This window comes from Coregonus clupeaformis, chromosome 25, assembly GCF_020615455.1.
Source record: "Coregonus clupeaformis isolate EN_2021a chromosome 25, ASM2061545v1, whole genome shotgun sequence".
In the NCBI taxonomy this organism is placed as follows: Eukaryota; Metazoa; Chordata; class Actinopteri; order Salmoniformes; family Salmonidae; genus Coregonus; species Coregonus clupeaformis.
The window spans coordinates 3095948-3111683 of NC_059216.1; positions in this window are offsets into that span (position 1 = coordinate 3095948).

Sequence of the window (15736 nt, forward strand, 5' to 3'; positions counted from 1 at the left end):
TTCACTGTCTTAGGTCAGTTAGGATCACCACTTTATTTTAAGAATGTGAAATGTCAGAATAATAGTAGAGAGAATGATTTATTTCAGCTTTTATTTCTTTCATCACATTCCCAGTGGGTCAGAAGTTTACATTCACTCAATTAGTATTTGGTAGCAATGCCTTTAAATTGTTTAACTTGGGTTAAACGTTTCAGGTAGCCTTCCACAAGCTTCCCACGATAAGTTGGGTGAATTTTGACCCATTCCTCCTGACAGAGCTAGTCTAACTGAGTCAGGTTTGTAGGCCTCCTTGCTTGCACACGCTTTTTCAGTTCTGCCCACACATTTTCTATAGGCTTGAGGTCAGGGCTTTGTGATGGCCACTCCAATACCTTGACTTTGTTGTCCTTAAGCCATTTTGCTACAACTTTGGAAGTATGCTTGGGGTCATTGTCCATTTGAAGACCCATTTGCGACCAAGCTTTAACTTCCTGACTGATATCTTGAGATGTTGCTTCAATATATCCACATAATTTTCCTTCCTCATGATGCCATCTATTTTGTGAAGTGCACCAGTCCCTCCTGCAGCAAAGCACCCCCACAGCATGATGCTGCCACCCCCGTGCTTCACGGTTAGCCTCTCCGGCTTGCAAGCACCCCCCTTTTTTCCTATTTTTGTTTCATCAGACCAGTGGACATTTCTCCAAAAAGTACGATCCTGGTCCCCATGTGCAGTTGCAAACCGTAGTCTGGCTTTTTTATGGCGGTTTTGGAGCAGTGGCTTCTTCCTTGCTGAGCGGCCTTTCAGGTTATGTCGATATAGGACTCGTTTTACTGTGGATATAGATACTTTTGTACCTGTTTCCTCCAGCATCTTCACAAGGTCCTTTGCTGTTGTTCTGGGATTGATTTGCACTTTTCGCACTAAAGTACGTTAATCTCTAGGAGACAGAACGCGTCTCCTACCTGAGCGGTATGACGGCTGCGTGGTCCCATGGTGTTTATACTTGCGTACTATTGTTTGCACAGATGAATTTGGTACCTTCAGGCATTTGGAAATTGCTCCCAAGGATGAACCAGACTTGTGGAGGTCTACAATTGTTTTTCTGAGGTCTTGGCTGATTTCTTTTGATTTGTCCATGATGTCTAGCAAAGAGGCACTGAGTTTGAAGGTAGGCCTTGAAATACATCCAAAGGTACACCTCCAACTGACTCATATGATGTCAATTAGCCTATTAGAAGCTTCTAAAGCCATTACATCATTTTCTGGAATTTTCCAAGCTGTTTAAAGGCACAGTCAACTTAGTGTATGTAAACTTCTGACCCACTGGAATTATGATACAGTGAATTATAAGTGAAATTATCTGTCTGTAAACAATTACTTGTGTCATGCACAAAGTAGATGTCCTAACTGACTTGCCAAAACTATAGTTTATTTACAAGAAATTTGTGGAGTGGTTGAAAAACGAGTTTTAATGACTCCAACCTAAGTGTATGTAAACTTCAGACTTCAACTGTACGTACTGCTTGACATTAAGGAACTAGCAGAGAACTGAGCAAGGGAACACAAGGAAGTGAGGGCATAAATACACAGGTGAATAAGACAGCCACAGGTGACACCAATAGGCAGATAATTAGTCCCGACTGTGAGTGAGGATGTGCCTATGGTTGTCGGAGGATGACACCTAGTGGGTCGCTCCGGAACTGCGACCCACTCCTGTAACAATTCAAGCTGTTTTTACCATCACTGTAACTGTCGCTTCATTTTCTAAACTAAAACTCATAAAGAACTATAGAAGCATTAGGCTCTCATCCTAATATGTGCTTTTCAACACCAGAGTAAGCTCCACTCATTGCACTGGCACCTTCATAGCCTTGACCACAGCATTTGTTCACCGACATCCGCTTACTTTCAATCAGTAAAATGTTTTATTTTTCAAGACCTGAAGCACTTTTTGAGTCACATTCCTGAAGCCCAAGAAACAAAACACTTAGCTTCCTAGCACATATGGAAATTAAAAAGGTTTATAATTGACTTTTTGGAGGGTTACTGTGGGGGTGTCTTGTATGCCAGTGAGTAGAACCCTTTTGGGTTCCATGTCGAACCCTTTCCACAGAGGGCTCTAAATGGAACCCAAAAAGTGTTCTACCTGGAACCAAAAAGGGTTGTACCTAGAACCAAAAAGGGTTATCCTATGGGGACAGCCGAATAACTCTTTTGGAACCCTTTTTTCTAAGAATGTAGGGTTGTTATTTATTTGTAAGTAAACTGTTAGTACGCCGTAGGGGCAGCAGGTAATCTAGCAGTTAAGAGCGTTGGGCCAGTAACCGAAAGGTCGCTGGTTGGATTCCACGAGCCGTCTGCTAAATGCCTAAAATGTAAAATGTAACAAACAAAAAAAGTTATAGTGGTGTTATTTATTTGTAGGTAAACTGGTAGCATCAGTAATTAGAGGGAGCGGGCCAACATCTGTTTTCTTCCTGCACAATTAGCATAATTAATTAACGTTAATCAATCCAAACAAATTATTTTTTAACACCTAGAATAAATCACGGGGCATCTCTCTCTCACCACTAGCCCAGTCTGCTGAGAACAGGCTCATTGATCAACAGCAAATGAGACAACACACCACAATGAGACGTATTGTATTCCTGCACCCCGATCATTAGTCAGACAAAACAGACGGATGGAGAGATAGAGCGAGAACTCCTCTCCTCCTTTTCCTCTCTTCTCTTCTCCATCTGTCCCTCGCCTAGTCACAAACACAGTTTTAAGTGATAGAACTGCTAAATATGCTAATGGTAAGAGAGGAGAGAAAAGGTGAAAAAATTAATTTTCCCTGTTAAAAATAAACACAATTGAACGTTCACGTGCACACAGCCACATAACCACAAGCACACTCATACCTATAAACATTGGTTCCAATGTATGGTGAGGGGTTTATGAAGAGACAAGGAGAGGCCCGTGGGGATTCCAGCCCCACACAGGTGTGAGAATTGTGCCGGAGTGGATAGCTGCCGTTTAACAGGCTCCTAACCAACTGTGCAATTATTATTTTTTTTACATTGTTTGTAACTAATTTTGTACATAATGTTGCTGCTACCGTCTCTTATGACCGAAAAGAGCTTCTGGACATCAGAACAGCGATTACTCACCTCGAACTGGACAAAGATTGTTTCTTACGACTCAAAGGATATACTGCTTTGTCAAGACAAGGCCCAAATCCCCATCATCAGCATGAAGAAAAGACGGTGTCACACCCTGATCTGTTTCACCTGTCTTTGTGATTGTCTCCACCCCCCTCCAGGTGTCGCCCATCTTCCCCATTATCCCCAGTGTTGTAACGATCCCTGCAGTCTGAGTCGGTTTCTGTCTGGGTACTAGTTTTTCTGCTCGGGATCTCCAGTTTCCCGAGGGTTCTGGAACGCTCCCTGCCTGGTTGCCGGGCAACGTTGCTAGGCGGGAGCTCTCTTGATTTCCGCACCTGCATCCCATCAGTAATCTGCACACCTGGTCCTGATCATCACCCTTCTTAGGCTCTGTCCTAACATCCATTCCCTGCCGGATCGTTAGCCATGAACAGTATGTTTATCAGTGGATCAGCCTTAGAGCATGTAGCGTTAGTTTTGTTGTTTTGCACCTTGTTTGCTTGTTTTGTACTTACCTCCGTTTTGTTCCATCTGCAGTCACTCATCCGGAACCTTCACCCAACCTCTGCCTGATGGTCGGCGGCTGCCGAGCCATTACTGGACCTACCACTGCACCCTCAACAACCCATCCACGCCACCCGCTCTGTTCCCTGGATTATTCAGCCTCACTCGTGGATCTATTAAATAAACACTCACCTTTGTTTCAACCTACCTTGTCCTGGTCTGCTTCTGGGTTCTGGCTTAGTAAACCGTGACAGAACGATCCGGCCAGTAATGAACCCAGCGGACCTGGACTCTGTTCGCCATGCCATTACCCATCAGGAGAAGATGTTGGGCCATCATAGCACGGAGCTACAGGAGATCGCGTTGGCAGTTCGGAACCTTTCTACCGGTCTGACGGAGGTCCAGAACCAGCGCAAGTTTCCGGTGGAGGATCCACTACCGGTTTCACCCATCTCGCCTGCCGCTTCTGGAGCTGTGTCCTTCCGTGAGCCCAAGGTTCCGACGCCGGATAAATATGAGGGGGAGCTGGGAAGATGCCGTTCTTTCCTTATGCAGTGTGGGTTAGTGTTCGATCTACAGCCCTACTCTTATGCCACAGACAAGGCTAGGATAGCCTTTGTGATTGAGTTGCTGCATGGTCGAGCGCTGGAGTGGGCTTCAGCCGTTTGGGAACGACAAGACCCCTGCATGGCTTCATACCAGGGGTTCACGGCCGAGATGAGGAAGCTCTTCGACCATTCCGTCCGAGGGAGGGACGCAGCTAGGCGCCTGTTTTCGCTTCGCCAAGGAACTCGCAGCGTGGCCGACTTCGTGATCGAGTTCAAGACGTTGGCTGTGGAGAGTGGGTGGAATGAGGAGTCTCTGCAAGCGGCCTTTTACCAGGGTCTGTCGGAGCAGCTCAAGGATGAGTTGATCTCCTATCCGGAGCCTAGTGACCTGGACAGCTTGGTAGCCTTGTCTATTCGGGTGGATAATCGAGTCCGAGAGCGAAGGAGGGAGAAGCAATGGGTTCCGTCCAATCGATCAGCTTCTCAGGTTCCAGTCGGGTCGGGGATTGGACCAGAATACGTCGATCATCGTCCACCACACAGGATTAGTGGAGAGGTCCTGTCTCCCGATTCTGAACCAATGCAAGTAGGGCGGCACGGGTTAACCAAGGAGGAACGCCAACTCAGACGTAGGACTAACTGTTGCCTCTACTGTGGTGGTTCGGGACATTACCTCGCCACCTGTTCCCGGCGGTCGTCAAACTGCGCGGCTCGCTAAAGTTGGGAGGACTTTTAGCGAGCCAGTTTCGACCTCTCAATACCTCTGTCAGACCCCGTTTCCCGGCTACCCTTATGAACAGGAATCAGAGCTTAGCGATTAACGCTTTTATCGATTCAGGTGCCGATGGAAGCTTTCTTGATGCCGAGTTGGTGGAACAGCTGGGGCTTTCCAAGGAGCAATTGCCGGAAGCCATTGAAGCGACCACTCTGAACGGCAGTAGTCTGGCACGTATCACGATGAGGACTGAACTGGTTAAGATGCTGTTGTCGGGGAATAATTCGGAGATGATTTCATTCTTCATTCTGCCGTCTTCCCATGTTCCTCTGGTCCTTGGATACCCCTGGCTGAAGGAACACAATCCCACGTTCGATTGGGTGACGGGCAAGGTAACGAGTTGGAGCCTTGATTGTCATGCTAACTGTCTCAAGACTGCCTGTCCCCATTCGGTTCCCAGTCAGGTGATTGAGGCTAAACCCCCAGATTTGTCCCTGGTTCCCGAGACATATCACGATTTGGGGGAAGTGTTCAGTAAGCAGAAGGCTCTGTCACTCCCTCCCCACCGACCATATGATTGTGCCATCAACCTGTTCCCTGGAGCTGTCTACCCCAAGGGAAGGTTATACAGTATCTCCCGACCTGAACGTGAGGCTTTGGAGACCTACATCAAGGAGTCCCTAGCTGCTGGTCTCGTTCGTCCCTCGTCATCACCCCTGGGGGCAGGATTCTTCTTTGTGGGTAAGAAGGATGGCTCTCTTCGACCGTGTATTGATTATCGGGGGTTGAATGACATCACGGTCAAGAACAAGTATCCCCTGCCCTTGATGAGTTCTGCCTTCGACTCCTTACAGGGTGCTACGGTGTTCACCAAGCTAGACCTACGCAATGCGTATCACATGGTCCGGATCAGAGAGGGGGACGAGTGGTTGACGGGTTTCAATACACCGATGGGTCACTTCGAGTATCAGGTGATGCCGTTTGGACTGACCAATGCTCCAGCGGTATTCCAGAGTATGGTGAACGGCGTCCTGAGAGATATGATCGGTCTCTTTGTGTTTGTTTACCTGGATGACATTCTGATCTTCTCGAAGGAACCTTCCGACCACGTCCAGCATGTCCGGCAGGTTCTGCAGCGATTGTTGGAGAATCGCCTGTTCGTGAAGGCCGAGAAGTGCGAGTTTCACGCCCACACGACATCCTTTCTCGGGTACATCATCTCCAGGGGAGAGATTAGGATGGACCAGGAGAAGGTTAGAGCGGTTCTGGAATGGGCCCAGCCCGGTACGAGATTGCAGCTCCAGAGATTTTTGGGGTTTGCGAATTTCTACCGCAGATTCATCCGGGATTACAGCCGTGTGGCCGCTCCGTTAACTGCCTTGACTTCCAGTATCAGGACCTTCAAGTGGAATCCGGAGGCGGATCGAGCGTTTCTGGATTTGAAGAGGCGATTCACCAACGCACCGATTCTCTCTCAACCGGACACGGCCCGTCAGTTCGTCGTTGAAGTGGACGCGTCTGATGTGGGAGTTGGCGCCATCCTGTCGCAGCGATGCTCCACGGACAGTAAACTCCATCCCTGCGCCTACTACTCTCGTCGCCTTTCGCCTGCGGAGAGGAATTACGATGTGGGTAACCGGGAGCTTCTCGCGGTGAAACTTGCCTTGGAGGAGTGGCGCCACTGGTTGGAGGGGGCGGAGCAACCGTTTATTGTCTGGACTGACCACAAGAATCTTGCTTACGTGCAATCGGCTAGACGTCTCAACTCCCGTCCAGGCCAGGTGGGCGTTGTTTTTCGGACGATTCAATTTTTTCCCTGACGTTCCGACCTGGATCTAAGAACGGCAAGGCGGACGCCTTGTCCCGGATGTTCTCCAAGACGGAAGAGAGTGGGTCCAAGACCGAGACAATTCTCCCCCGGAACTGCGTCGTGGGAGCAGTTATGTGGAAGATTGAGGAGGAGGTGATGGCGGCCCTTCGGACGCAGCCCGGTCCCGGTAACGGTCCACCCGGTCGGTTGTTTGTGCCTGAGTCGGTTCGTCCTGCTGTCCTCAAATGGTCCCACGCCAGCAAGATGGCTTGTCACCCTGGCGTGGCTCGGACGATGGCGTTTCTTCGCAGACGTTTTTGGTGGCCTGCCATGGCCGAGGATACTCGGGGTTTTGTTGCTGCCTGTCCAGTGTGTGCGCAGAATAAGAGTACCAATCGGCCCAGCTCTGGACTACTTCACCCCCTTCCTATTCCCCGGCGACCATGGTCGCATCTGGCCCTGGACTTTGTCACTGGGTTGCCCGCTTCTGAGGGGAACACGGTCGTTCTGACTATCGTGGACAGATTCAGCAAGTTCGCCCACTTTGTGCCTATTGCCAAGCTTCCCTCTGCCTCGGAGACGTCCGAGATCCTGGTTAGGGAGGTTTTCAGGGTCCACGGTTTTCCCAGTGATATCGTTTCCGACCGTGGCCCTCAGTTTACCTCTGCTGTCTGGAAGTCCTTCTGTTTGGCCATTGGAGCTACAGTCAGCCTCACATCTGGTTTTCACCCCCAATCTAATGGTCAGGCGGAGAGAGCCAACCAGAAGATGGAATCCACGCTACGCTGCCTTGTCTCCTCCAACCCCACCTCCTGGGTCTCTCAGTTGCCTTGGATTGAGTATGCCCACAATACTCTCCCTACATCTGCCACTGGGATGTCTCCCTTCCAGTGCCTGTATGGCTACCAACCTCCCTTGTTCCCTTCTCAGGAGAAGGAGCTCTCAGTGCCCTCTGTTCAGGCCCATATTCGTCGTTGCCACCGGACCTGGCATCGGGCCAGAAAGGCACTCCTTAGAGTTTCGGACCGGTATCAGCTCCAGGCGAATCGTCGCCGGATCCCCGCTCCCACCTATACCATCGGAGATAGGGTCTGGTTGGCCACACGGGATCTTCCTTTACGGACTGAGTCTAGGAAGTTGTCACCGAAGTTCATTGGTCCGTTTGTGGTGGAGAAGGTGATCAATCCGGTGGCAGTTCGACTCAAACTACCGAGGACGCTCAGAGTCCATCCCACCTTTCATGTCTCCTGCCTCAAGCCTGTTCTCCTCAGTCCTCTGTTGCCTCCTCCGCCTCCTCCTCCTCCTCCTCGGATGATCGGAGGTGGTCCTGCCTACACGGTGCAACGCATCATGGATTCCAGACGGCGGGGCCAGGGTTTCCAGTATCTCGTGGACTGGGAGGGGTATGGTCCTGAAGAGAGGAGTTGGATTCCGCGGCGACAGATCCTAGATGCTGACCTCATTCGTGACTTCTACCGCCTCCATCCTGGCGCTCCGGGGAGTCCGCCCGGTGGCGTTCGTCGGAGGGGGGGTACTGTAACGATCCCTGCAGTCTGAGTCGGTTTCTGTCTGGGTACTAGTTTTTCTGCTCGGGATCTCCAGTTTCCCGAGGGTTCTGGAACGCTCCCTGCCTGGTTGCCGGGCAACGTTGCTAGGCGGGAGCTCTCTTGATTTCCGCACCTGCATCCCATCAGCAATCTGCACACCTGGTCCTGATCATCACCCTTCTTAGGCTCTGTCCTAACATCCATTCCCTGCCGGATCGTTAGCCATGAACAGTATGTTTATCAGTGGATCAGCCTTAGAGCATGTAGCGTTAGTTTTGTTGTTTTGCACCTTGTTTGCTTGTTTTGTACTTACCTCCGTTTTGTTCCATCTGCAGTCACTCATCCGGAACCTTCACCCAACCTCTGCCTGATGGTCGGCGGCTGCCGAGCCATTACTGGACCTACCACAGCACCCTCAACAACCCATCCACGCCACCCGCTCTGTTCCCTGGATTATTCAGCCTCACTCGTGGATCTATTAAATAAACACTCACCTTTGTTTCAACCTACCTTGTCCTGGTCTGCTTCTGGGTTCTGGCTTAGTAAACCGTGACAAGTGTATTTATACCTGTGTTCTCTGTTTGTCTGTTGCCAGTTCATTTTGTTTCTTCAAGCTCCTGCTCCTGTCTTTTTAAGTTCCTGGTTTCTAGTTTTCTCGGTTTTTACCATTCTGCCTGCCCTGACCCTGAGCCTGCCTGCCGTTCTGTACTTTGTCACACCACCCTGGATTATTGACCTCTGCCTGTCCTGACCCTGAGACTGCCTGCCATTCTGTACCTTTTGGACTCTGATCTGGATTACTGACCACTGCCTGCCCTTGACCTGTCATTTGCCTTCCCCCTGTTTTTGTAATAAACTTTTGTTACTTCGACACTGTCTGCATCTGGGTCTTCTCCTGAAACGTAATAGACTGAGGAAAAGGGGGTGGCAGGCGGGGTGCCTTGTAAGAATTCACAGACGAGTAGGTAAACCACCACTTCCCTCCATATTATTGGCCAACATGCAATCATTGGAAAACATACTGGACGATCTACGATTAAGACTATTCTACAAACGGGACATTAAAAACTGTAATATCTTAAGTTTCACCGAGACGTGGGTGAACGACGACACGGCAGTACAGAGCTGCTACATCTGGTAAGACGAGGAGCTGGGGTGTGTCTATTTGTCAATAACAGCTGGTGTGTGATGTCTAAAATTGAATAAGTCTCAAGGTATTGCTCGAATTAGGTAGAATACCTCATGATAAACTGTAGACCACACTATCTACCAAGAGAGTTCTCATCTATATTATTCGTAGCCGTCTATTTACCACCACAAACCGATGCTGGCACGAAGACCTCACTCAACGAGCTGTATAAGGCCACAAGCAAACAAGAAAATGCTAAACCAGAAGCGGCGCGCCTAGTGGCCGGGGAATTTAATGCAGGCAAACTTAAATCAGTTTTACCTCATTTCTACCAGCATGTCAAATGTGCAACCAGAGGGGAATTTTTTTTTTACCACCTTTACTCCACACACAGAGATGCATACACAGCTCTCCCTCGCCCTCCATTCGGCAAATCTGACCATAATTCTATCCTCCTGAATCCTGCTTACAAGAAAAAACTAAAGCAGGAAGTACCAGTGACTCACTCAATACTGAAGTGGTCAGATGATGCGGATGCTACGCTACCGGGCTGTTTTGCTAGCACAGACTGGAATATGTTCCGGGATTCATCCAACGGCATTGAGGAGTATACCACCTCAGTCACCGGCTTCATCAATAAGTGTATCGACGACGTTGGCCCCACAGTGACCGTACGTACATTTCCCAACCAGAAGCCATGGATTACAGGCGACATCCGCACCGAGCTCAAGGCTAGAGCTGCAGCTTTCAAGGAGTGGAACACTAATCTGGACGCTTATAAGAAATCCCGCTATGCCCTCAGACGAACCATCAAACAGGCAATGCGGCAATACAGCACTAAGATTGAATCCTACTACACCAGCTCTGACGCTCGTCGGATGTGGCAGGGCTTGATAAATATTATGGAGTACAAAGGGAAACCCAGCCGTGAGCTGCCCAGTGACGCGAGCCTACCAGATGAGCTAAATGCGTTTTATGCTAGCTTTAGAGGCAAGCAACACTGAAGCATGCATGAGAGCACCAGCTGTTCCAGACGACTGTGTGATCACACTCTCCATAGCCGATGTGAGCAAGACCTTTAAACAGGTCAACATTCACAAAGCCGTGGGGCCAGATGGATTACCAGGACGTGTACTCAAAGCATGCGCAACCACCTGGCAAGTGTCTTCACTGACATTTTCAACCTCTCACTGACCTAGTCTGTAATGCCTACATGTTACAAGCAGACCACCATAGTCCCTGTGCCCAAGAAAGCGAAGGTAACCTACCTAAATTATTACTGTCCAGTAGCCCTCACGTCGGTAGCCATGAAGTGCTTTGAAAGGCTGGTCATAGCTCACATCAACACCATCATCCTGGAAACCCTAGACCCACTCCAATTCGCATACCGCCCCAACAGATCCACAGATGACACAATCTCAATCGCACTCCACACTGCCCTTTCCCACCTGGACAAAAGGAACACCTATGTGAGAATGCTGTTCATTGACTACAGCTCAGCGTTCAACACCATAGTGCCCACAAAGCTCATCACTAAGCTAAGGACCCTGGGACTAAACACCTCCCTCTGCAACTGGATCCTGGACTACCTGACGGGCCTCCCCCAGGTGGTAATGGTAGGCAACAACACATCTGCCATGCTGATCCTCAACACTGGGGCCCCTCAGGGGTGCGTGCTTAGTCCCCTGCTGTACTCCCTATTCACCCACAACTGCGTGGCCAAGCACGACTCCAACACCATCATTAAGTTTGCTGACGACACAACAGTGGTAGGCGTGATCACCGACAACGATGAGACAGCCTATAGGGATGAGGTCAGATACCTGGCAGTGTGGTGCCAGGACAAGAACCTCTCCCTCAATGTGAGCAAGACAAAGGAGCTGATTGTAGACTATAGGAAAAGCAGGGCCGAACAGTCCCCCATTAACATCGACGGGGCTGAAGTGGAGCGGGTCGAGAGTTTCAAGTTCCAAGTATCCACATCATGAACTATCATGGTCCAAACACATCAAGACTGTTGTGAAGAGGGCACGACAACACCTTTTCCCCCTCAGGAGACTGAAAAGATCTGGCATGGGTCCCCAGATCCTCAAAAAGTTCTACAGCTGCACCATCGAGAGCATCTCGACCGGTTGCATTACCGCCTGGTATGGCAACTGCTCGGCATCTGACCGTAAGGTGCTACAGAACAATTAATCAAATGGCCACCCGGACTATTTACATTGCCCCCCTTGTTTTTACAATGCTGCTATTCACTGTTTATTATCTATGTATAGTCACTTTACAAATTACCTCGACTAACTTGTACCCCGCACATTGACTCGGTACCGGTACCCCCTGTATATAGCCTCGTTATTGTTATGTAATTTTATTGTGTTACTTTTTGATTTGATTAGATTTTTTTACTTTACTTTATTTAGTAAATATTTTCTTAACTGTATTTCTTTAACTGCATTGTTGGTTAAGGGCTTGTAAGTAAGCATTTCACGGTAAGGTGTACACCTGTTGTATTCGGCGTATGTGACAAATAAAATTTGATTTGAATTTGATTTTATATTGCTGTCAGCCTTCTGCTAGTCCGATGGGTTAATCACAGAGGCAAGGGGAAAGGTGCTATCTGCTCCACACACTGCCACTTTTATTGATTCTTTTTACACCCCGAACGCCGCAATGACACTCCTTTAACTCTTAAATTGACCCAAAATAGATGTTTCCATTTTACGCTGCAGAGACAGGGAAAACATTAGAGCAGAACAGAAGAGATATAAATGTATTAAAAAAACTGATGAACAAACATTGCGGAAGATTTATTTTTAATAAATCGGAGGATAATTAATACTTTTTGGTTGGAGGTATAAGGAACTATTTATTGAGTGGGAAGCATTATTTTGCGTTTGTTATCAAGCTACAGTAAAACAGATTTTTGTCCTATTGCTTTTTATGGATAAAACGGGAGAGGAACTTCTGATGATTTAGATGGAATGCATTAATGAGAGGCAGCCATTGTGAACCATACATCTAAACCTAAAGGAAGACCTCTGACGTGTTGTCCCTGCCTCACCACCCCGGCGGGGACACACTCCTTTTTAATGTTATGGGGCTTCCAGTAGCTTTTAGTCATCCATGCGGTAAATAAGTGTGATTAGGTCTGTTTAGCGATTTCCTGCCTCTGTAGCAGAGCCACTCCTTCACACAGGTACCTCTGTGACCTCCAGTGACTCCCTGAGACAGAGGCTTGTATCACTACTCTGTACACCAGCTCTCTCATTTCAAAGACAATACTCTCACATAAAAATAACCTATAGTTTAGATAGAATGGAGAATAGATACACATTGTTTTGATGCTGCCATAGTTTATTTGTAGCAACATTTTGACCAAAGTGGATTTCAGAAAGGATAATTTGGTTGTACAGTGGAGTAGACATCCTTCTAAATCACTAATAATCCAGACATAACCCACAGAAAGAGAGCAAGAGAGTGGCACAACATTTAGGACTGGTTTCCCGAACCCAGATGAATAAGTTTACTCCTGGACTAAACTAAGCATGCTCAATGGAGAATCTCATTACATTTACATTTACGTCATTTAGCAGACACTCTTATCCAGAGCGACTTACAAATTGGTGCATTCACCTTCTAGCCAGTGGGATAACCACTTTACAATTTCTTTTTTTTCTTTTTTTATGTGGTGTGGGGTGGGGTAAGGGGGGGGTAGAAGGATTACTTTATCCTATCCCAGGTATTCCTTAAAGAGGTGGGGTTTCAAGTGTCTCCGGAAGGTGGTGAGTGACTCCGCTGTCCTGGCGTCATGAGGGAGCTTGTTCCACCATTGGGGTGCCAGAGCAGCGAACAGTTTTGACTGGGCTGAACGGGAGCTGTGCTTCCGCATGAGGTAGGGGGGCCAGCAGGCCAGAGGTGGATGAACGCAATGCCCTCATTTGGGTGTAGGGACTGATCAGAGCCCTGCCATTCCCCTCACAGCTCCGTAGGCAAGCACCATGGTCTTGTAGCAGATGCGAGCTTCAACTGGAAGCCAGTGGAGTGTGCGGAGGAGCGGGGTGACGTGAGAGAACTTGGGAAGGTTGAACACCAGACGGGCTGCGGAATTCTGGATGAGTTGTAGGGGTTTAATGGCACAGGCAGGGAGCCCAGCCAACAGCGAGTTGCAGTAATCCAGACAGGAGATGACAAGTGCCTGGATTAGGACCTGTGCCACTTCCTGTGTAAGGCCTAGAACTGAGCCCTGAGGGAAACCAGTGGTGAGAGCACGTGGTGCGGAGACAGCTTCTCGCCACGCCACTTGGTAGGAGCGACCGGTCAGGTAGGACGCAATCCAAGAGTGAGCCGCGCCGGAGATGCCCAGCTCAGAGAGGGTGGAGAGGAGGATCTGATGGTTCACAGTATCAAAGGCAGAAGACAGGTCTAGAAGGACAAGGGCAGAGGAGAGAGAGTTAGCTTTAGCAGTGTGTAGAGCCTCCGTGACACAGAGAAGAGCAGTCTCAGTTGAATGACCAGTCTTGAAACCTGACTGGTTTGGATCAAGAAGGTCACGGCACGCTCAAGAGTTTTGGAGAGAAAAGAAAGAAGGGATACTAGTCTGTAGTTGTTGACATCAGAAGGATCGTTTGTTGGTTTTTTGAGGAGGGGTGCAACTCTCGCTCTCTTGAAGACGGAAGGGACATAGCCAGCGGTCAAGGATGAGTTGATGAGCGAGGTGAGGTAAGGGAGAAGGTCACCGGAGATGGTCTGGAGAAGAGAGGAGGGGTTAGGGTCAAGCGGGCAGGTTGTTGGGCGGCCGGCCGTCACAAGTCGCAAGATTTTATCTGGAGAGAGAGGGGAGAAAGAAGTCAAAGCATAGGGTAGGGCAGTGTGAGCAGGACCAGCAGTGTCATTTGACTTAACAAACAAGGATCGGATGTCGTCAACCTTCTTTTCAAAATGGTTGACGAAGTCATCCACAGAGAGGGAGGAGGGGGGGAGGGGGAGGCGGATTCAGCAGGGAGGAGAAGGTGGCAAAGAGCTTCCTAGGGTTAGAGGGAGATGCTTGGAATTTAGAGTGGTAGAAAGTGGCTTTAGCAGCAGAAACAGAGGAAGAAAATGTAGAGAGGAGGGAGTGAAAAGATGCCAGGTCTGCAGGGAGTCTAGTTTTCCTCCATTTCCCCTCGGCTGCCCGGAGCCCTGTTTTGTGAGCTCGCAAAGAGTCATCAAGCCACGGAGCTGGAGGGGAGGACTGAGCCGGCCGGGAGGATAGGGGACATAGAGAGTCAAAGGATGCAGAAAGGGAGGAGAGGAGGGTTGAGGAGGCAGAATCAGGAAATTGGAGGGAGAAGGATTGAGCAGGGGGAAGAGATGATAGGATGGAAGAGGAGAGAGTAGCGGGAGAGAGAGAGCAAAGGTTGCGATGGCGCATTACCATCTGAGTAGGGGCAGAGTGAGTAGTGTTGGAGGAGAGCGAGAGAGAAAAGGATACAAAGTAGTGGTCGGAGAAATGGAGGGGAGTTGCAGTGAGATTAATAGAAGAACAGCATCTAGTAAAGATGAGGTCAAGTGAGTAGGGGGGGACGGTGAGAGGGTGAGGTCAAAAGAGGAGAGGAGTGGAAAGAAGGAGGCAGAGAGAAATGAGTCAAAGATAGACGTAGGGAGGTTGAAGTCCCCCATAACTGTGAGGGGTGAGCCATCCTCAGGAAAGGAACTTATCAAGGCGTCAAACTCATTGATGAACTCTCCAAGGGAACCTGGAGGGCGATAAATGACAAGGATTTTAAGCTTAAATGGGCTAGTGACTGTGACAGCATGGAATTCAAATGAGGAGATAGACAGATGGGTCAGGGGAAAAATAGAGAATGTCCACTTGGGAGAGATGAGGATTCCTGTGCCACCACCCCGCTGACCAGATGCTCTCGGGGTATGCGAGAACACATGGTCAGACGAGGAGAGAGCAGTAGGAGTAGCAGTGTTTTCAATGGTAATTCATGTTTCCGTCAGCGCCAAGAAGTCGAGGGACTGCAGGGTAGCATAGGCTGAGATGAACTCTGCCTTGTTGGCAGCAGAACGGCAGTTCCAGAGGCTGCCTGAGACCTGGAACTCCACGTGGGTGGTGCGTGCAGGGACCACCAGGTTAGAGAGGCAGCAGCCACGCGGTGTGAGGCGTTTGTATAGCCTGTGCGGAGAGGAGAGAGAGTTAGGCATAGTTGACAGGCTACAGAAAATGGCTACAATAATGCAAAGGAGATCGGAATGAAATGAACTAAACATCTGGGAAAGGAGAGAGCGGGGCCTCCCTCACCACAACACCCAAACATAACTCTCCCAACTTCCACCTCAGAAACTATAATTGTTGTAAACTACAGCGGT